Source organism: Eucyclogobius newberryi, unplaced genomic scaffold (assembly GCF_026437365.1).
Source record: "Eucyclogobius newberryi isolate DKJ021-1_F unplaced genomic scaffold, fEucNew1.0.hap1 SCAF_6, whole genome shotgun sequence".
Taxonomy (NCBI): Eukaryota; Metazoa; Chordata; class Actinopteri; order Gobiiformes; family Gobiidae; genus Eucyclogobius; species Eucyclogobius newberryi.
Genome location: NW_027316278.1, coordinates 8,280,578 through 8,303,896, shown reverse-complemented (window position 1 = coordinate 8,303,896; position 23,319 = coordinate 8,280,578).

Genomic DNA, 23,319 nt, shown 5'->3' with positions numbered 1-23,319 from the left:
CACTTAAAACGACTGTGATAAATTTATTAGCACATCTCCAACCCAGTGATGTCATTTCTGAGAACATTTTGGAGCAGCAGACACAGGGGTCAAGTGTCTGGTACTGAACCAATCCTTTAATTGACTTTAAATGCATCAAATAGTGTCTTTAAAGGTCCTATATTATTTACCTTTTGTTTTTTGTTGATTATAATGATGTTTCCTCATGCGTGAATTTTTGCTTTGCTTCATTCACACATGTTTGAGTAATCCTCCATTCAAACCGTCTTAATCTGTAGAGATAAAAACACTGTGTTCTATCTTGTGACATCATTAGGTGGTAATCATACACTTTCACCACACTTTGATTTTGTCATTGCTCACATTCTTTTGGGATAGTTTGCTATAGGTAACTTTGAAGCTGACAGCTATTGTTTTCAGCCTCATTTAAAACTCGGGGCAAATTCTTATGCCAGAAATTACTATTATTTTAAGATGTGAAAAGTGAAATATAAATAATTAAGTATAATAAAATCAAATATACAATGTTAACTTTTCATGAGATCCAAACAATTCTTTTGTGTTAAAGTGAATTTACTTAAAACGTATTTCACTTAGAAAACTATACTATTTATTTAAAGTTAACATTAAAGAGGTCATGATGTCAAATGTGAGTGTTACGATTATTGTGAGCAATACACATCATAATGATTATTGACACATAACAAAAGAGAAATCGAAACATTTCTTTCATTCAGATACATTACTATTCCAATGTGCTTTAACAGCTTTATAAAAATCAAACTTTCTGAATGCCAAAGTAAAGTTTTTGTCATATAAACAGCCGTATTAAAGGCATCATCCATTTATTTGTCACGATGATTAGTTTTAGCTCTTAGAATCATATTGTGACCTGAATATTCGCTATTGATTAACCGAATATTCTTGACATCCCAGTTACGTTGCATTTGTCTATAAATAGTTCATCATGTCTACATAAAGCATAATACAGGAGCTTTAAATGCATTTCTTGTGATCTCAGGTCTCTTTTATGCAAAGACAGTGCAGATGTGGCTCTATAGTTCTGTGCATGTGCAGTAGCAGACTCAATGGGCTGCGTTCACACCTGGAACGTTCTACAATTGGACGTGGTAGTTTCAGATGGAGGGCAGAAGCCTGTTGTAACTCTATGTTACTGGAAGAAATAACAAAGCAGAAAATCCACAAATGTTGAACCATATTATTTTTTGGTTTGGGATTTGGAATAATTGGTGTATCAAAATGTGCCTCGCCAGAAAAGTTACATATACGACACTTTTAAGTTCATTAGCTGAAAAGAGAAGCCGCTGAACTTTGTGCCAGTTCATGTGTAGAGAGCCAGTAATTATAGAGATAATAACGGTAAAATATAGCCGCAAGCGGCAATGATCGGCCCTCGCCACGCCGCCGCCACGCCGCTGCCACACCGCCGCCACACCGCAAGAGGAGGGGGCGCTAACGCGCCCCAATTGTCCTTTTATTACGCCTACTGCTGAATCTGTGACGCTGTCACATCTTCTCCCCTTTGTTTTACCATCAAAAAGCTATTTTATTTTGAATTCTTGGCAAAATGTGCGGCTTTGCCGCACAGACACCGTGACTCTTTGAATGAAAATGTGGATAACTTTTGATGGTCCACCCCTGAAGATGAGTCCCACCAAATTTCAGGTTAATAGGGCTGACGCCCTGGGAGGAGTTTGTGAAAGTCTAAAGTGTAAACATGTTCTGGCGATTTCCCCATTGGAATAACATGAAAGGTTTCGGTCATCGTTACGGCAACGCCATAACAATTATGACATGGGTCTCATTGACTTTTCTGATGGGATGCTAAAATTGAGTTGTGTGTCAAATTTCATATAATTTCGCAAAACTAAACATTTAACCTCCATATAAAATCTGTAGGGGGCGCTGTGGCGCCAAATGAATTTATTTCACTTCAAGTAGGTTTAGGGCAAAGAGTTTAACAACTGATTCTAATTTGACGCAATTCGGACTTTATCCGCGCAAACGGCAGAAATTTTAAATATGGGAGATTTCTGAAATTCTAGCTACAGTTTGCGGCTTCGCCGCACAGAGACCGTGAGAGGTATCAATGTAATTTGGATAACTTTTGATGTCCCACTCCTCAGTAGCATTTTTACCAATTTCAGCTTTTAGGGCTAACGCCCTGGGAGGAGTTCGTAAAAGTACAACGTTTGGAAAAACTCCGAAGTCATGTTTAGCCATTTTTGAAGCAATATGGCCGACATTTGGTTGGGCGGACGGCGTTGCCGTAATAATATTTTTTTACTTCTCTTGTCACCATCTACCTCTGCGCAAATTTCATGATTCTACGATCAGATTTTTTTTGGGTCATTTCCCATCTCTCAATGCATTTTTGGTACATTTGGGGGCGCTGACGCGCCAATTTTTTTATTTAGAAAAGGGAAATAGCCAGAATGTAGAGAGGCACGATTTTTAGAGGTGTGAACATTTTTGTGACTTTTCGTCAATGTTCACTGGGTGAAAAATAGGGGGGTTGGTCCCGAGAAGAAGAAGAAGAAGAAGAAGAAGAAGAAGAAGAAGAAGAAGAAGAAGAAGAAGAAGAAGAAGAAGAAGAAGAAGAAGAAGAAGAAGAAGAAGAAGAAGAAGAAGAAGAAGAAGAAGAAGAAGAAGAAGAAGAAGAAGAAGAAGAAGAAGAAGAAGAAGAAGAAGAAGAGAAGAAGAAGAAGAAGAAGAAGAAGAAGAAGAAGAAGAAGAAGAAGAAGAAGAAGAAGAAGAAGAAGAGAAGAAGAAGAAGAAGAAGAAGAAGAAGAAGAAGAAGAAGAAGAAGAAAGAAGAAGAGAAGAAGAAGAAGAAGAAGAAGAAGAGAAGAAGAAGAAGAAGAAGAAGAAGAAGAAGAAGAAGAAGAAGAAGAAGAAGAAGAAGAAAGAAGAAGAAGAAGAAGAAGAAGAAGAAGAAGAAGAAGAAGAAGAAGAAGAAGAAGAAGAAGAAGAAGAAGAAGAAGAAGAAGAAGAAGAAGAAGAAGAAGAAGAAGAAGAAGAAGAAGAAGAAGAAGAAGAAGAAGAAGAAGAAGAAGAAGAAGAAGAAGAAGAAGAAGAAGAAGAAGAAGAAGAAGAAGAAGAAGAAGAAGAAGAAGAAGAAGAAGAAGAAGAAGAAGAAGATTAAAGCCGCAAGCGGCATCCAACGGCCCTCGCGGGCCGCCGGCCTTCCGACTCTGCGCTTTCGACTTGATAAAGATGGCGCCCTTATTGTGTGTTGAATTAAAAAAGAACTTGACAGACGGGGACACATTGGACATGGCCAATCCAGTGCAAATCAACACAAGTGTCAGTCAAATTTGCTGCGCCGCCGCACAGAGACCTTAGCACTTGGAATAAAAATATGGATAACTTTTGATGCCGCGCTTGTGTAGATGATATTTCCCAAAGTAAAGCTTGATCGAGCTATTGCCCACGGAGGAGTTCATTAAAGTGTGAAGCGTAAATGTGAACATTTCAAGGATTTGGCGTTTTTCCCATTTGTGACAGTATATTTGCAGCTCCACGGCACAGAGACCGTAGCACTTAAAATCAAAATATGGATAACTTTTGATGCCCCATTTGTGTAGATGATTTCCCCAAATATGAGCTTGATCGGGCAATCGGCCTAGGAGGAGTTGGTGAAAGTGTGAAGCGTGAAAATGTGGTCATTTTGGAGATTTCGCTGTTTTCCCATTTCTGACATATATTTGCGGGTCCGCCACACAGAGACCGTAGCACTTAGAATCAAAATATGGATAAGTTTTGATGCCTCGCTTGTGTAGATGATATTCTCCAAATATGAACTTGATCGGACAATCGCCCTAGGAGGAGTTCATTAAAGTGTGAAGCGTAAAAATGTGGTGATTTGAGCGATTCTACGATTTTCCCATAAGGATAACATGGGATGTTTCTGTCAACGCTACGGTTACGCCGTACAAAATATGACTTTGGCTCTCATACTTTTATGATCAGGATGGCAAATTAGAATTTTGTTCAAAATATCATGTCATTTGGAAAAACTCTATTGTTTATAGACCACTCTGAAGGCCAAATAGTCAGAATTCTGGGAAACGTTTGCGGCTCCGTCGCACAGAGACCGTAAAAGTTATCCTTAAAATTTGGATAACTTTAGATGCCCCACTTGTCTAGAGGACGTACACCAATTTTGAGGTTGGTGGGCAAAACGCACTAGGAGGACTTCGTTAAAGTGTAAAACATAAAAATGTGGTAATTTGAGAGATTTTGTGGTTTTCCCATAGGGATAACATGGGAGGTTTCTGTCATCGCTACGACTACGCCGTAAAAAATTAGGCATTTTTGTGATTGGCTTTTGTGATCGGGACGGCAAAGTAGAATTTTGGGTAAAGTTTAGACAATTTTGGTAAAACTAATTTTTAACCTTCAATGTTAATTTAAAGGTCACTCTGTAGGGGGCGCTATCGCGCCCATTTCAATTTTGTCAGCCTAAACTGGTCCAAACTAGAAAGTTTAACAACTGATTCAAATTTGGTCCTAATCGGACTGGTTTTGATCAAATGGGAACAATTTTTAGATCTGCAATATTCCAAAATAAGTTGTCCAACTTTGCGGCTGCGCCGCACACAGACCGTAAAAGGTATCTCAAAAAATTGGATAACTTTAGATGTCCCACTTGTCCAGAGGACCTACGCCGATTTTGAAGTCGGTGGGCAAAACGCCCTAGGAGGAGTTCGTCAAAGTTTGACGTAAACAAAATGGCTAACTCAGCTTGTTTTCATTTTCAAAGGAAGATGGCGGCCATAGGGTAAGTCTGGGGGCGTGGCCACAATAATATTTTTTTTTTGTCCTCACGAGAGGAATGCGTGTCCCGAATTTCGTAGCTTTACGACAAAGTTGACCTCGGGGCGTCTCCCATAGGCGCAATGTATTTTGACTTTTGTCGGTGGCGCTGTCGCGCCATTTTTTAACGAAAAAAAAAATGGCCCAGAAAAAATCAAATTTTTCGCCGATTCTGAATTTTGGGCAAAGTTTGGTGAGTTTTTGAGCATGTTCAGGGGGTCAAATTAGAGCTCAAAAAGCAGAAGAACAAGAAAAATAAAAATAATTAAAGCCGCAAGCGGCATCCAACGGCCCTCGCGGGCCGCCGGCCTTCCGACTCTGCTCTCTGCATTTTACAGAGATGGCGCTAACGCAATTGTCTAAGAACTAAGACAGCGACACATTGGACATGTACAATGCTGTGCTTAACCAGTGCAAATTAACACAAATGTCGGTCAAATGTGCAGCTCCAGCGCACAGAGACCGTGACACTTGGAATAAAAATATGGATAACTTTTGATGCTCCGCTTGTGTAGATTATTTTTCCCAAATATGAGCTTGATCGAGCTATTGCCCACAGAGGAGTTCATTAAAGTGTGAAGCATAAATGTGAACATTTCAAGGATTTGGCGTTTTTCCCATTTGTGACAGTATATTTGCAGCTCCACGGCACAGAGACCGTAGCACTTAAAATCAAAATATGGATAACTTTTGATGCCCCATTTGTGTAGATGATTTCCCCAAATATGAGCTTGATCGGGCAATCGGCCTAGGAGGAGTTGGTGAAAGTGTGAAGCGTGAAAATGTGGTCATTTTGGAGATTTCGCTGTTTTCCCATTTCTGACATATATTTGCGGGTCCGCCACACAGAGACCGTAGCACTTAGAATCAAAATATGGATAAGTTTTGATGGCCCGCTTGTGTAGATGATTTTCCCCAAATATGAGCTTGATCGGACAATCGCCCTAGGAGGAGTTTGTTAAAGTGTGAAGTGTAAAAATGTGGTGATTTGAGCGATTCTACGATTTTCCCATAAGGATAACATGAGATGTTTCTGTCAACGCTACGGTTACGCCGTACAAAATATGACTTTGGCTCTCATACTTGTATGATCAGGATGGCAAATTAGAATTTAGTGCAAAATGTCATGTCATTTGGAAAAACTCTATTGTTTATAGGCCACTCTGAAGGCCAAATAGTCAGAATTCTGGGAAACGTTTGCGGCTCCGTCGCACAGAGACCGTAAAAGTTATCCTTAAAATTTGGATAACTTTAGATGGCCCACTTGTCTAGAGGACGTACACCGATTTTGAGGTTGGTGGGCAAAACGCACTAGGAGGAGTTCGTTGAAGTGTAAAACATAAAAATGTGGTAATTTGAGAGATTTTGCGGTTTTCCCATAGGGATAACATGGGAGGTTTCTGTCATCGCTACGACTACGCCGTAAAAATTTAGGCATTTTTGTGATTGGCTTTTGTGATCGGGACGCCAAAATAGAATTTTGGGTAAAGTTTAGACAATTTTGGTAAAACTAATTTTTGACCTTCAATGTTAATTTAAAGGTCACTCTGTAGGGGGCGCTATCGCGGCCATTTCAATTTCGTCAGCCTAAACTGGTCCAAACTAGAAAGTTTAACAACTGATTCAAATTTGGTCCTAATCGGACTGGTTTTGATCAAATGGGAGCAATTTTTAGATCTGCAATATTCCAAAATAAGTTGTCCAACTTTGCGGCTGCGCCGCACACAGACCGTTAAAGGTATCTCAAAAAATTGAATAACTTTAGATGCCCCACTTGTCCAGAGGACGTACGCCGATTTTGAAGTCGGTGGGCAAAACGCCCTAGGAGGAGTTCGTCAAAGTTTGACATGAACAAAATGACTAACACAGCGTATTTTCATTTTCAAAGGAAGATGGCGGCCATAGGGTAAGTCTGGGGGCGTGGCCACAATGATTTTTTTTGTTCGTCCTCACGAGAGGAATGCGTGTCCCGAATTTCGTAGCTTTACGCCAAAGTTGACCTCGGGGCGTCTCCCATAGGCGCAATGTATTTTGACTTTTGTCGGTGGCGCTGTCGCGCCATTTTTTAACGAAAAAAAAAATGGCCCAGAAAAAATCAAATTTTTCGCCGATTCTGAATTTTGGGCAAAGTTTGGTGAGTTTTTGAGCATGTTCAGGGGGTCAAATTAGAGATCAAAGCGCTGAAGAAGAACAAGAAAAATAATAATAATAATAATAATATTTTTAGCAAAAACAATATAGCCGTTTTTACTATAACAACAAATGATACATCGTTTGAAAGCTCTAAGCCTTCCCGATGCCGCCATGGGGTGGAATCATCATTACGAGCGCTTACGCGCTCGTCACTCCCTATTCCGTCGGGATGCCCCGCCCACTCCCCATAGACTTCCATTGATTTGAGCAGATACAAGCATGGCCCATGCCTGCGGCATGGATTCTCGCATACGGGACGATGCCAGGAGGGTTTTTGGAGGAATGCAGCGCTTCGCGCTGCTGTTGTCAACAATTAGTGAATGGGCTACGCCCATTCACTAATTGTTGACTATTTCTGTCATAGCAGGAGTAAGTATGCATGATCCATGCCTTCGGCATGGGCTAGTTCACTGTACTTGCCAGGGGCGACGGGGTACCAAACATGCGGGCTGCGCCCGCATGTTTGGTCAGACAGTTGCAACGCTGCCTTCGGCAGCGTTGCGGGAGCAATAGGCCCTCCCCCTGCTGGGGCTCGGGCCTAATTAAAGCCGCAAGCGGCATCCAACGGCCCTCGCGGGCCGCCGGCCTTCCGACTCTGCGCTTTTGACTTGATAAAGATGGCGCCCTTATTGTGTCTTGAATAAAAAAAGAACTTGACAGACGGCGACACATTGGACATGGCCAATCCAGTGCAAATGAACACAAGTGTCAGTCAAATTTGCTGCGCCGCCGCACAGAGACCGTAGCACTTGGAATAAAAATATGGATACCTTTTGTGTGACGCTGTCTAACAAGGCGCTGAAGGCATTACTGACGCTCTCAGTAATGCCTTCAGCGCCTTGTTAGACAGCATTGGTTTCACTCAGAATGTAAATAAACCGACTCACACTCACAAGAACACTCTGGATCTTGTCCTAACGTATGGAACAGAGATTAGTGACCTCAGTGTCCTCCCTCAAAACCCTATATTGTCAGATCATTTCCTAATTACCTTTCAGTTTATTCTTAAAGATCATCCAGTCCCACAAAATAAAGTTATAATGAAAAGGACAATATCTGAAAAATCTATCTCAAAATTCAAAGAAATAATAGAGCCAATATTCAGTGACATGTCATGTGATCCTGCTGAGAACAGTTTTAGTCCCAGTTTAAGTGATCAATGTGTCGACTTGACCATGAATTCTCTGAAGTCTGCTCTTGACGTTGTCGCGCCGTTAAAACAGAAGGTCATTAGGCCAAAGCGCGCCTCCCCATGGTACAACCAAGAACTGCGTTCACATAAACAAAGAGTTAGAAAGTTAGAGGGATTATTTCGTCGCTCTCACACCGAAGAATTCCTAAAAGCATGGAAAAGTTGCCTGCTGTCCTATAAGCAGGCTCTGCGTAAGGCCCAAACCAGATATTATTCAAATCTAATAGAAGTCAACAAAAGTAACACTAAATTCCTTTTCAGCACTGTAGCTAGGCTAACAAACTGTCACAGTGCAGTAGAGCCCTCAATCCCAGCTACACTTAGCTCTGATGATTTCCTCCTATTTTTTAATAATAAAATAAAAACAATCAGAGATAAATTAGATGAAATTACCCCCGCTATTAGCCCTGAACTAGCCCAAGCTGTAAATCTAACGTCCCATATAAATCCACCTGTAAACCTAGAAAGGTTCACAGCTGTTGATCAAGCAGAGATAACTTCAGCCATTATGTCCTCTAAAAGCTCAACTTGTGTCCTAGACCCCATTCCAAGCAGACTCCTCAAAGACATTCTTCCCCTAATTATAGACCCTATTCTTAATATAATAAATACTTCACTCGAAAGTGGCTATGTTCCACAGTCCTTCAAACATGCAGTCATTAAACCTCTTCTGAAAAAGCCTAATCTAGATCCCGACCTATTGGTAAACTACAGACCTATTTCAAATCTTCCCTTCGTCTCTAAAATCCTTGAAAAAGTTGTAGTAAAACAGCTTTGTCGCCACCTGCAGGACAATAACTTATTTGAAGTTTTCCAGTCAGGGTTCAGAGCCCACCACAGCACTGAAACTGCACTAGTTAAAGTCACAAATGATTTGTTATTAGCCGCTGACGATGGACTGGTCTCAATCCTGGTTCTGTTGGACCTCAGCGCAGCGTTTGACACCATTGACCACAACATTCTACTGCAGAGGTTAGAATGTGATGTAGGTGTTGGAGGAACAGCCCTCAGCTGGTTTAAATCCTATCTATCTGATAGGTTCCAATTTGTTAATGTAAACCAGAGCTCCTCACCAAGCTCTAAAGTAATTTACGGTGTGCCACAGGGTTCGGTACTCGGTCCAATTCTGTTTACTCTTTATATGCTACCATTAGGCAACATTATCAGAAAGCATGACATTAACTTCCACTGCTATGCAGACGACACTCAGCTGTATTTATCAATGAAACCTGATCAGAGCGATCAAGTAGACAGACTTAGTACTTGTGTGAAGGAGATAAAAACCTGGATGACACTAAACTACCTGCTTCTTAACCCTGAAAAAACCGAGGTCATTGTGCTTGGCCCTAAGCATCTACGAGACGCTCTATCTGAGCAGATAGTCACACTGGACAATGTCAGTGTAGCCTCCAGTTCTACTGTAAGAAACCTTGGAGTCTTATTTGACCAGGAGCTCTCATTTAAAGCTCATATAAATCAAGCTTGTAAAACAGCCTATTTCCATTTGCGCAACATCGCCAAAATCAGAAGAATCCTGCCTAAAAGTGATGCCGAAAAACTTATCCATGCATTTGTAACGACTAGATTAGACTACTGTAACTCCCTGCTTGCAGCGTGTCCTAAAAGCTCCATAAAAAGCTTTCAACTGGTTCAAAATGCAGCAGCAAGATTACTAACAGGAACAAAAAGAAGAGAGCACATTACGCCAGTGCTGAAGTCTCTTCACTGGCTCCCCGTCGAGTCCAGAATCAAATTCAAAATTCTACTCTTGACCTACAAAGCCATAAATGACATGGCCCCATCCTACCTCAAAGATGCTATAGAACCATATCATCCAAACAGAGCTCTTTGCTCTCAGAATGCCGGCCTTCTGGTGGTGCCAAGAGTCTCTAAAAGTACTGTAGGAGGTAGAGCGTTTAGCTACCAAGCTCCTGTGTTATGGAATCAGCTCCCGACCCATGTTAAATATGCTGACACGGTCTCTTCATTTAAGTCCAGGCTTAAAACGTTCCTCTTCGAAATCGCTTATGGTCAGAGTAGTTAGGAACAGAAAGATAAACCCACAGCTTCAGCTACGCTGCCCTAGGAGTAACTGTGCTGGGGGAAGTATGACAGCTTGAGCACTATCCTCTTCTTCTGACTACTTATGCTATCAAACAATATTTATTTTTTAATTCCACTTGCAAACTGTTCACCGCCTTCTTTTTCTTTCTCTCACTCCTGAGGACCTGTGGACCCAGATGTCCCTCTCCTGGTGAAGTGGTCCCTGCCCCATGTGGACGGTCCCTCATCTGCCTGAAGAGTGGCTCCAGTTCGCCTCAGTCGGTCCCTCATCTGCCTGAAGAGTGGGTCCAGCTCGCCTCCGACGGTGCCTCATCCACCTGAAGAGTGGGTCCAGTTCGCCTCCGACGGTCCCTCATCTGCCTGAAGAGTGGGTCCAGTTCGCCTCCGACGGTCCCTCATCTGCCTGATGAGTGGGTCCTGCTCGACTCCGACGGTCCCTCATCTGCCTGAAGAGTGGGTCCAGTTCGCCTCAGTCGGTCCCTCATCTGCCTGAAGAGTGGGTCCAGCTCCAGTCTCCTCGTGTCCGTCTGTCCGTCTGTGAGAGTCGGATCTCTCCTTCACTGGAACTCCTCCAGGTTTCTACGCTTTTTTCCCAAAGAGGTTTTTTTTTTGTAGTTTTTCCTGGCCGAGAAGGAGAGTCTAAGGACAGAGGACCCTGGGACATCGTCCCTCGCCACCACAGACATTGTCTGACTTCATCGCCACCACAGACATTGTCTGACTCCATCGCCACCACAGACATTGTCTGACTTCATCGCCACCACAGACATTGTTGATTCATTTCTCCCTGTGGCCCTCAGAGGCAACTGTTGTTGTGATTTTGGGCCTTACAAAAATAAATTGATTTGATTTGATTTGATTTTGATGCCCCGCTTGTGTAGATGATTTTTCCCAAAGTAAAGCTTGATCGAGCTATTGCCCACGGAGGAGTTTGTTAAAGTGTGAAGCGTAAATGTGAACATTTCAAGGATTTGGCGTTTTTCCCATTTGTGACAGTATATTTGCAGCTCCACGGCACAGAGACCGTACCACTTAAAATCAAAATATGGATAACTTTTGATGCCCCGTTTGTGTAGATGATTTTCCCCAAATATGAGCTTGATCGGGCAATCGCCCTAGGAGGAGTTCGTTAAAGTGTGAAGCGTAAAAATGTGGTCATTTTAGAGATTTCGCTGTTTTCCCATTTCTGACATATATTTGCGGGTCCGCCACACAGAGACCGTAGCACTTAGAATCAAAATATGGATAAGTTTTGATGCCTCGCTTGTGTAGATGATATTCTCCAAATATGAACTTGATCGGACAATCGCCCTAGGAGGAGTTCATTAAAGTGTGAAGCGTAAAAATGTGGTGATTTGAGCGATTCTACGATTTTCCCATAAGGATAACATGGGATGTTTCTGTCAACGCTACGGTTACGCCGTACAAAATATGACTTTGGCTCTCATACTTTTATGATCAGGATGGCAAATTAGAATTTTGTTCAAAATATCATGTCATTTGGAAAAACTCTATTGTTTATAGACCACTCTGAAGGCCAAATAGTCAGAATTCTGGGAAACGTTTGCGGCTCCGTCGCACAGAGACCGTAAAAGTTATCCTTAAAATTTGGATAACTTTAGATGCCCCACTTGTCTAGAGGACGTACACCAATTTTGAGGTTGGTGGGCAAAACGCACTAGGAGGACTTCGTTAAAGTGTAAAACATAAAAATGTGGTAATTTGAGAGATTTTGTGGTTTTCCCATAGGGATAACATGGGAGGTTTCTGTCATCGCTACGACTACGCCGTAAAAAATTAGGCATTTTTGTGATTGGCTTTTGTGATCGGGACGGCAAAGTAGAATTTTGGGTAAAGTTTAGACAATTTTGGTAAAACTAATTTTTGACCTTCAATGTTAATTTAAAGGTCACTCTGTAGGGGGCGCTATCGCGCCCATTTCAATTTTGTCAGCCTAAACTGGTCCAAACTAGAAAGTTTAACAACTGATTCAAATTTGGTCCTAATCGGACTGGTTTTGATCAAATGGGAACAATTTTTAGATCTGCAATATTCCAAAATAAGTTGTCCAACTTTGCGGCTGCGCCGCACACAGACCGTAAAAGGTATCTCAAAAAATTGGATAACTTTAGATGTCCCACTTGTCCAGAGGACCTACGCCGATTTTGAAGTCGGTGGGCAAAACGCCCTAGGAGGAGTTCGTCAAAGTTTGACGTAAACAAAATGGCTAACTCAGCTTGTTTTCATTTTCAAAGGAAGATGGCGGCCATAGGGTAAGTCTGGGGGCGTGGCCACAATAATATTTTTTTTTGTCCTCACGAGAGGAATGCGTGTCCCGAATTTCGTAGCTTTACGACAAAGTTGACCTCGGGGCGTCTCCCATAGGCGCAATGTATTTTGACTTTTGTCGGTGGCGCTGTCGCGCCATTTTTTAACGAAAAAAAAAATGGCCCAGAAAAAATCAAATTTTTCGCCGATTCTGAATTTTGGGCAAAGTTTGGTGAGTTTTTGAGCATGTTCAGGGGGTCAAATTAGAGCTCAAAAAGCAGAAGAACAAGAAAAATAAAAATAATTAAAGCCGCAAGCGGCATCCAACGGCCCTCGCGGGCCGCCGGCCTTCCGACTCTGCTCTCTGCATTTTACAGAGATGGCGCTAACGCAATTGTCTAAGAACTAAGACAGCGACACATTGGACATGTACAATGCTGTGCTTAACCAGTGCAAATTAACACAAATGTCGGTCAAATGTGCAGCTCCAGCGCACAGAGACCGTGACACTTGGAATAAAAATATGGATAACTTTTGATGCTCCGCTTGTGTAGATTATTTTTCCCAAATATGAGCTTGATCGAGCTATTGCCCACAGAGGAGTTCATTAAAGTGTGAAGCATAAATGTGAACATTTCAAGGATTTGGCGTTTTTCCCATTTGTGACAGTATATTTGCAGCTCCACGGCACAGAGACCGTAGCACTTAAAATCAAAATATGGATAACTTTTGATGCCCCATTTGTGTAGATGATTTCCCCAAATATGAGCTTGATCGGGCAATCGGCCTAGGAGGAGTTGGTGAAAGTGTGAAGCGTGAAAATGTGGTCATTTTGGAGATTTCGCTGTTTTCCCATTTCTGACATATATTTGCGGGTCCGCCACACAGAGACCGTAGCACTTAGAATCAAAATATGGATAAGTTTTGATGGCCCGCTTGTGTAGATGATTTTCCCCAAATATGAGCTTGATCGGACAATCGCCCTAGGAGGAGTTTGTTAAAGTGTGAAGTGTAAAAATGTGGTGATTTGAGCGATTCTACGATTTTCCCATAAGGATAACATGAGATGTTTCTGTCAACGCTACGGTTACGCCGTACAAAATATGACTTTGGCTCTCATACTTGTATGATCAGGATGGCAAATTAGAATTTAGTGCAAAATGTCATGTCATTTGGAAAAACTCTATTGTTTATAGGCCACTCTGAAGGCCAAATAGTCAGAATTCTGGGAAACGTTTGCGGCTCCGTCGCACAGAGACCGTAAAAGTTATCCTTAAAATTTGGATAACTTTAGATGGCCCACTTGTCTAGAGGACGTACACCGATTTTGAGGTTGGTGGGCAAAACGCACTAGGAGGAGTTCGTTGAAGTGTAAAACATAAAAATGTGGTAATTTGAGAGATTTTGCGGTTTTCCCATAGGGATAACATGGGAGGTTTCTGTCATCGCTACGACTACGCCGTAAAAATTTAGGCATTTTTGTGATTGGCTTTTGTGATCGGGACGGCAAAATAGAATTTTGGGTAAAGTTTAGACAATTTTGGTAAAACTAATTTTTGACCTTCAATGTTAATTTAAAGGTCACTCTGTAGGGGGCGCTATCGCGGCCATTTCAATTTCGTCAGCCTAAACTGGTCCAAACTAGAAAGTTTAACAACTGATTCAAATTTGGTCCTAATCGGACTGGTTTTGATCAAATGGGAGCAATTTTTAGATCTGCAATATTCCAAAATAAGTTGTCCAACTTTGCGGCTGCGCCGCACACAGACCGTTAAAGGTATCTCAAAAAATTGAATAACTTTAGATGCCCCACTTGTCCAGAGGACGTACGCCGATTTTGAAGTCGGTGGGCAAAACGCCCTAGGAGGAGTTCGTCAAAGTTTGACATGAACAAAATGACTAACACAGCGTATTTTCATTTTCAAAGGAAGATGGCGGCCATAGGGTAAGTCTGGGGGCGTGGCCACAATGATTTTTTTTGTTCGTCCTCACGAGAGGAATGCGTGTCCCGAATTTTGTAGCTTTACGCCAAAGTTGACCTCGGGGCGTCTCCCATAGGCGCAATGTATTTTGACTTTTGTCGGTGGCGCTGTCGCGCCATTTTTTAACGAAAAAAAAAATGGCCCAGAAAAAATCAAATTTTTCGCCGATTCTGAATTTTGGGCAAAGTTTGGTGAGTTTTTGAGCATGTTCAGGGGGTCAAATTAGAGATCAAAGCGCTGAAGAAGAACAAGAAAAATAATAATAATAATAATAATAATAATAATATTTTTAGCAAAAACAATATAGCCGTTTTTACTATAACAACAAATGATACATCGTTTGAAAGCTCTAAGCCTTCCCGATGCCGCCATGGGGTGGAATTATCATTACGAGCGCTTACGCGCTCGTCACTCCCTATTCCGTCGGGATGCCCCGCCCACTCCCCATAGACTTCCATTGATTTGAGCAGATACAAGCATGGCCCATGCCTGCGGCATGGATTCTCGCATACGGGACGATGCCAGGAGGGTTTTTGGAGGAATGCAGCGCTTCGCGCTGCTGTTGTCAACAATTAGTGAATGGGCTACGCCCATTCACTAATTGTTGACTATTTCTGTCATAGCAGGACTAAGTATGCATGATCCATGCCTTCGGCATGGGCTAGTTCACTGTACTTGCCAGGGGCGACGGGGTACCAAACATGCGGGCGCAGCCCGCATGTTTGGTCAGACAGTTGCAACGCTGCCTTCGGCAGCGTTGCGGGAGCAATAGGCCCTCCCCCTGCTGGGGCTCGGGCCTAAATATAGCCGCAAGCGGCAATGATCGGCCCTCGCCACGCCGCCGCCACGCCGCCGCCACGCCGCCGCCACGCCGCAAGAGGAGCCCCAATTGTCCTTTTATTACGCCTACTGCTGAATCTGTGACGCTGTCACATCTTCTCCCCTTTGTTTTACCATCAAAAAGCTATTTTATTTTGAATTCTTGGCAAAATGTGCGGCTTTGCCGCACAGACACCGTGACTCTTTGAATGAAAATGTGGATAACTTTTGATGGTCTTGAAGATGAGTCTCACCAAATTTCAGGTTAATAGGGCTGACGCCCTGGGAGGAGTTTGTGAAAGTCTAAAGTGTAAACATGAAAGGTTTCGGTCATCGTTACGGCAACGCCATAACAATTATGACATGAGTCATTGACTTTTTTGATGGGGATGCTAAAATTGAGTTGTGTGTCAAATTTCATATAATTTCGCAAAACTAAACATTTAACCTCCATATAAAATCTGTAGGGGGCGCTGTGGCGCCAAATGAATTTATTTCACTTCAAGTAGGTTTAGGGCAAAGAGTTTAACAACTGATTCTAATTTGACGAAATTCGGACTTTATCTGCGCAAACGGCAGAAATTTTAAATATGGGAGATTTCTGAAATTCTAGCTACAGTTTGCGGCTTCGCCGCTCAGAGACCGTGAGAGGTATCAATGTAATTTGGATAACTTTTGATGTCCCACTCCTCAGTAGCATTTTCACCAAATTTCAGCTTTTTAGGGCCAACGCCCTGGGAGGAGTTCGTAAAAGTACGACGTTTGGAAAAACTCCGAAGTCATGTTTAGCCATTTTTGAAGCAATATGGCCGACATTTGGTTGGGCGGACGGCATTGCCGTAATAATATTTTTTACTTCTCTTGTCACCATCTACCTCTGCGCCAAATTTCATGATTCTACGATCAGATTTTTTTTGGGTCATTTCCCATCTCTCAATGCATTTTTGGTACATTTGGTGGCGCTGACGCGCCAATTTTTTTATTTTAGAAAAGGGAAATAGCCAGAATGTAGAGAGGCACGATTTTTAGAGGTGTGCAAATTTTTGTGACTTTTCGTCAATGTTCACTGGGTGAAAAATAGGGGGGTTGGTCCCGAGAAGAAGAAAGAAAGAAAGCAAGAAAGAAAGAAAGAATAATATTCCGATGCGAAAACAATGTTTCCCATTTTTCAAATATCATAAACTATACATTTTCGGAAAGCGCTCGCGCTTTCCTACCTCATGGTGTGGGTCCCTGGTCACTGACGGGTACTTTCGATAATTTTGAGTGGGCTCCGCCCACTTTGTGTTTTTGGCCCTCTATACAGTAATAATGTTCAATTTTTGCATTACATGCTTATATGCACGGAACATGCAAGAGATGGGGAACGTATTCGTGAGCTACTTAGCGCAAATGAGTGCTTTATATGGGGATGACGACCGCTTCGCGGTCGTCATCCCAATGTAAAGTGCTCGTTTAGTGCGAACTTTTGCACGGGCTTCGCCCGTTTACAACGGTAATGTTCCATTTTCCTACAACTAATTAGTATGCACGGGGCGTGCATGAGTGGAGGAGTGCGTTAGTGAGTGTTTGGAAGTGGGCGAGCGCTTCGCGCTCGATTTCGTGCGCACTACGTGCGCACTTTCGCAGCCGTGCTTCGCACGGCCTTACGAGATTAATAGGCCTCTCGCCAGCTTGTGGCGCTCGGGCCTAATTAAAGCCGCAAGCGGCATCCAACGGCCCTCGCGGGCCGCCGGCCTTCCGACTCTGCGCTTTTGACTTGATAAAGATGGCGCCCTTATTGTGTGTTGAATAAAAAAAGAACTTGACAGACGGCGACACATTGGACATGGCCAATCCAGTGCAAATGAACACAAGTGTCAGTCAAATTTGCTGCGCCGCCGCACAGAGACCGTAGCACTTAGAATCAAAATATGGGTAAGTTTTGATGCCCCGCTTGTGTAGATGATATTCTCCAAATATGAACTTGATCGGACAATCGCCCTAGGAGGAGTTTGTTAAAGTGTGAAGCGTAAAAATGTGGTGATTTGAGCGATTCTACGATTTTCCCATAAGGATAACATGGGATGTTTCTGTCAACGCTACGGTTACGCCGTACAAAATATGACTTTGGCTCTCATACTTTTATGATCAGGATGGCAAATTAGAATTTTGTTCAAAATATCATGTCATTTGGAAAAACTCTATTGTTTATAGGCCACTCTGAAGGCCAAATAGTCAGAATTCTGGGAAACGTTTGCGGCTCCGTCGCACAAAGACCGTAAAAGTTATCCTTAAAATTTGGATAACTTTAGATACACCACTTGTCTAGAGGACGTACACCGATTTTGAGGTTGGTGGGCAAAACGCACTAGGAGGACTTCGTTAAAGTGTAAAACATAAAAATGTGGTAATTTGAGAGATTTTGTGGTTTTCCCATAGGGATAACATGGGAGGTTTCTGTCATCGCTACGACTACTGCGTAAAAATTTAGGCATTTTTGTGATTGGCTTTTGTGATCGGGACGGCAAAATAGAATTTTGGGTAAAGTTTAGACAATTTTGGTAAAACTAATTTTTGACCTTCAATGTTAATTTAAAGGTCACTCTGTAGGGGGCGCTATCACTGCCATTTCAATTTTGTCAGCCTAAACTGGTCCAAACTAGAGAGTTTAACAAATGATTCAAATTTGGTCCTAATCGGACTGGTTTTGATCAAATGGGAGCAATTTTTAGACCTGCAATATTCCAAAATATGTTGTCCAACTTTGCGGCTGCGCCGCACACAGACCGTAAAAGGTATCTCAAAAAATTGAATAACTTTAGATGCCCCACTTGTCCAGAGGACGTACGCCGATTTTGAAGTCGGTGGGCAAAACGCCCTAGGAGGAGTTCGTCAAAGTTTGACGTGAACAAAATGGCTAACACAGCGTGTTTTCATTTTCAAAGGAAGATGGTGGCCATAGGGTAAGTCTGGGGGCGTGGCCACAATAATATTTTTTTTTTGTCCTCACAAGAGGAATGCGTGTCCCGAATTTCGTAGCTCTACGCCAAAGTTTACCTCGGGGCGTCTTCCATAGGCGCAATGTATTTTGACTTTTGACGGTGGCGCTGTCGCGCCATTTTTTAACGCAAAAAAAAATGGCCCAGAAAAAACAAAATTTTTCGCCGATTCTGAATTTTGGGCAAAGTTTGGTGAGTTTTTGAGCATGTTCAGGGGGTCAAATTAGAGATCAAAGCGCTGAAGAAGAACAAGAAAAATAATAAAAATTAAAGCCGCAAGCGGCATCCAACGGCCCTCGCGGGCCGCCGGCCTTCCGACTCTGCGCTTTCGACTTGATAAAGATGGCGCCCTTATTGTGTGTTCAATTAAAAAAGAACTTGACAGACGGGGACACATTGGACATGGCCAATCCAGTGCAAATGAACACAAGTGTCAGTCAAATTTGCTGCGCCGCCGCACAGAGACCTTAGCACTTAGAATATAAATATGGATAACTTTTGATGCGCCGCTTGTGTAGATGATATTTCCCAAAGTAAAGCTTGATCGAGCTATTGCCCACGGAGGAGTTTGTTAAAGTGTGAAGCATGAATTTGAACATTTCAAAGATTTGGCGTTTTCCCATTTGTGACAGTATGTTTGCAGCTCCACGGCACAGAGACCGTACCACTTAAAATCAAAATATGACTGACTTTTGATGCCCCGCTTGTGTAGATGATTTTCCCCAAATATGAGCTTGATCCGGCAATCGCCCTAGGAGGAGTTCATTAAAGTGTGAAGCGTAAAAATGTGGTGATTTGAGCGATTCTGCGATTTTCCCATAAGGATAACATGGGATATTTCTGTCATCGCTACGGTTACGCCGTACAAAATATGACTTTGGCTCTCATACTTTTGTGATCAGGATGGCAAATTAGAATTTTGTTCAAAAAATCATGTCATTTGGAAAAACTCTATTGTTTATAGGCCACTCTGAAGGCCAAATAGTCAGAATTCTGGGAAACGTTTGCGGCTCCGTCGCACAGAGACCGTAAAAGTAATCCTTAAAATTTGGATAACTTTAGATGCACCACTTGTCTAGAGGACGTACAGCGATTTAGAGGTTGGTGGGCAAAACGCACTAGGAGGACTTCGTTAAAGTGTAAAACATAAAAATGTGGTAATTTGAGAGATTTTGTGGTTTTCCCATAGGGATAACATGGGAGGTTTCTGTCATCGCTACGACTACGGCGTAAAAATTTAGGCATTTTTGTGATTGGCTTTTGTGATCGGGACAGCAAAATAGAATTTTGGGTAAAGTTTAGACAATTTTGGTAAAACTAATTTTTGACCTTCAATGTTAATTTAAAGGTCACTCTGTAGGGGGCGCTATCGCGGCCATTTCAATTTTGTCAGCCTAAACTGGTCCAAACTAGAAAGTTTAACAACTGATTCAAATTTGGTCCTAATCGGACTGGTTTTGATCAAATGGGAGCAATTTTTAGATCTGCAATATTCCAAAATAAGTTGTCCAACTTTGCGGCTGCGCCGCACACAGACCGTAAAAGGTATCTCAAAAAATTGGATAACTTTAGATGCCCCACTTGTCCAGAGGACGTACGCCGATTTTGAAGTTGGTGGGCAAAACGCCCTAGGAGGAGTTCGTCAAAGTTTGACGTGAACAAAATGGCAAACACAGCGTGTTTTCATTTTCAAAGGAAGATGGCGGCCATAGGGTAAGTCTGGGGGCGTGGCTACAATGATTTTTTTTGTTTGTCCTCACGAGAGGAATGCGTGTTCCGAATTTCGTAGCTTTACGCCAAAGTTGACCTCGGGGCGTCTCCCATAGGCGCAATGTATTTTGACTTTTGTCGGTAGCGCTGTCGCGCCATTTTTTAACGGAAAAAAAAATGGCCCTATTCCGTCGGGATGCCCCGCCCACTCCCCATAGACTTCCATTGATTTGAGCAGATACAAGCATGGCCCATGCCTGCGGCATGGATTCTCGCGTACAGGACGATGCCAGGAGGGTTTTTGGAGGAATGCAGCGCTTCGCGCTGCTGTTGTCAACAATTTGTGAATGGGCTACGCCCATTCACAAATTGTTGACTATTTCTGTCATAGCAGGAGTAAGTATGCATGATCCATGCCTTCGGCATGGGCTAGTTCACTGTACTTGCCAGGGGCGACGGGGCGACAGTTGCAACGCTGCCTTCGGCAGCGTTGCGGGAGCAATAGGCCCTCCGCCCTGCTGGGGCTCGGGCCTAAATATTCCGATGCGAAAACAATGTTTCCCATTTTTCAAATATCATAAACTATACATTTTCGGAAAGCGCTCGCGCTTTCCTACCTCATGGTGTGGGTCCCTGGTCACTGACGGGTACTTTCGTTAATTTTGAGTGGGCTCCGCCCACTTTGTGTTTTTGGCCCTCTATACAGTAATAATGTTCAATTTTTGCATTACATGCTTATATGCACGGAACATGCAAGAGATGGGGAACGTATTCGTGAGCTACTTAGCGCAAATGAGTGCTTTATATGGGGATGCATCTCAATGTAAAGTGCTCATTTAGTGCGCACTTTTGCACGGGCTTCGCCCGTTTACAACGGTAATGTTCCATTTTCCTACTACTAATTAGTATGCACGGGGCGTGCATGAGTGAAGGAGTGCGTTAGTGAGTGTTTGGAAGTGGGCGAGCGCTTCGCGCTCGATTTCGTGCGCACTTTCGCAGCCGTGCTTCGCACGGCCTTACAAGATTAATAGGCCTCTCGCCAGCTTGTGGCGCTCGGGCCTAACAATGTCAAAAACATCTGCATTTGGAAAATTAAAAGGCTTTGAATTTGAATTATGGGCAGTTTAAATGTGGATGTCACCTGAACCCAGCCTATTGCACCGTCACTTTGTTGTTTTGATGTGGTGTAACTATGAATTTAAACTGACTTTCACGCATTCAGTCTGCTCTGGGAGATTCAAAATAAATAAAAATAATAATAATAATTATGTCCCCAACAGTGACCCCTTCCTCCTTTTGAGACAAACCAAGCCTTATGTACTTTGTGAGTGAATATTTTGAATGTTTGTATGTTCTAAAAATAAAAAAAAATAAAAAGAAGACTGTTTTATTAATACTGCCCCAATAACGCTCCCAAATAAATGATTATCCTGAGATACAGAGTCTGGAGTGTTGAATATTTGAACTATATTATTTGAATGTGTGTGAAAACAGCAGATTTTTGTATATTATTACATTCATTTTTTTGTCCCTCCAATTAAGCTACATAAATTCAATTGTAAATCAGACATTACGTCCAGACAGTCTCTTCTGTTTCTTCTTACTAATGCTTTTTATTCTTACTTGATTCATTTGACGAGTGAAAAAACAAGGCCAGTTACGTTGCCCTGATTTGTATTACCGGGGCCCTATCCTGGAGCCAGGCCTGGGGTGGCTGGTAGCCGTGTCTTTCTTTTACTGGGCCCAGCCGACAGCCTGAACAAGTGACGTGGGGCCGTCCTACAGTGGACACACCACCTGAGGGTGCAGAGAGAGCTGGGCAGCGGTCATAAGTGGGGGCCTCAACCACCAGATCTCTGGACACAGAAACTGGATCTGGGGACATTGAACGTCACCTCGCTGGAGGGAAAGAGCCTGAGCTTCTACAGCAGGTCGAGTGGTACCGACTAGATATAGTCGGCCTCACCTCCACGCAGTTTGGGCTCTGGAACCCATCTCCTCGAGAGGGGCTGGATGATCCACTTCTCTGGTGTTGCCCGCGGGGAGAGGCGGCGGGCTGGTGCGGGCTGGTGCGGGCTGGTGCGGGCTGGGCTGGGCTGGTGCGGGCTGGTGCGGGCTGGGCTGGGCTGGTGTGGGCTGGGCTGGGCTGGTGTGGGCTGGGCTGGGCTGGTGCGGGCTGGTGTGGGCTTGCTCATAGCCCCACAGCTTAGCCGCTGCTCATGTTCAGCTGACAGGGCCCCTACAGCTTTCAAATAATATGTTAAGAAATAGCTGCAATTTTTACCTTTTTCAGGTCATTATCTTTTTATCAGGTAAAAACTCCTCAGTTGGCTTCGGCTTTGCGCTAGTGCACCGCTCTAGCCCAGCTCTTGCACTGATTGGTCAGAACGGTAACCGTCCAGACCAATCAGAGCGTGAAGGTGATGTAAACAAGCCGAAGTGCAATGAACGAGCAACAGGCTTAAAACTATGGATCCATGGTTTTAATAACAGAACAAATCATGGAACTAATGGTCACAAACAGCAATGTTGTCTGTGATGATTAAATATAAAAAAGTAAAATGTTATCCACATGTAGATCAGGTTAAATAATGCCACTTAGAAGCTGATCTTTTTGTTTTGAATTCTGAACCTTTTATGAAAAAGGCAGGTTTTTATTTTCTCTTTATGTAATAATTGCTATTATGCACTATAAAGTGCAGTATAATCGAGATTTTTGTTCTGATATTTTATTAAGTGAAAAATGTCATTTTATGTCAAATGTATTTTCCCACAAATGGTATCTGCCTCTAAGTCATAGTATTACCAAGTGGCGGCTGGTCCATTAAGGGCAATGGGGTGACGCCCCTCCTCCGGTCAATCAGCCAATTATGTCAGAATTATGTTATATCATTATTAGTTTAAGTATTTAAAAGAATAAAAAACATATATATAGGATACTTTCGGATTTACTTTGAAAATCTCCCCTGAGCCTGGTAGAAAAGCAATGGAAAAATGACTGCGTCACTATGGGAAAAGCTTCTTCTTCTTTGGTGTTGGCGGTTGGTATCCATAGTGTGTCACATTACCACCACCTACTGTAGATGTAAGTCTTTAAAGTATGTGTTTTACGCTATACCGTTGTGAGCGAGAGCGAGAGAGCAAGAGAGAGAGTAATGCACCTTTTCAGTTGGCTGCCAACCGCCAAAGACACTGGCTTTTAATAAAAACTATATTCGTGGTGAAGTTTAAACAGCTGATTTCTTATCAGTCCAAGTCGATCAGCATCTGAT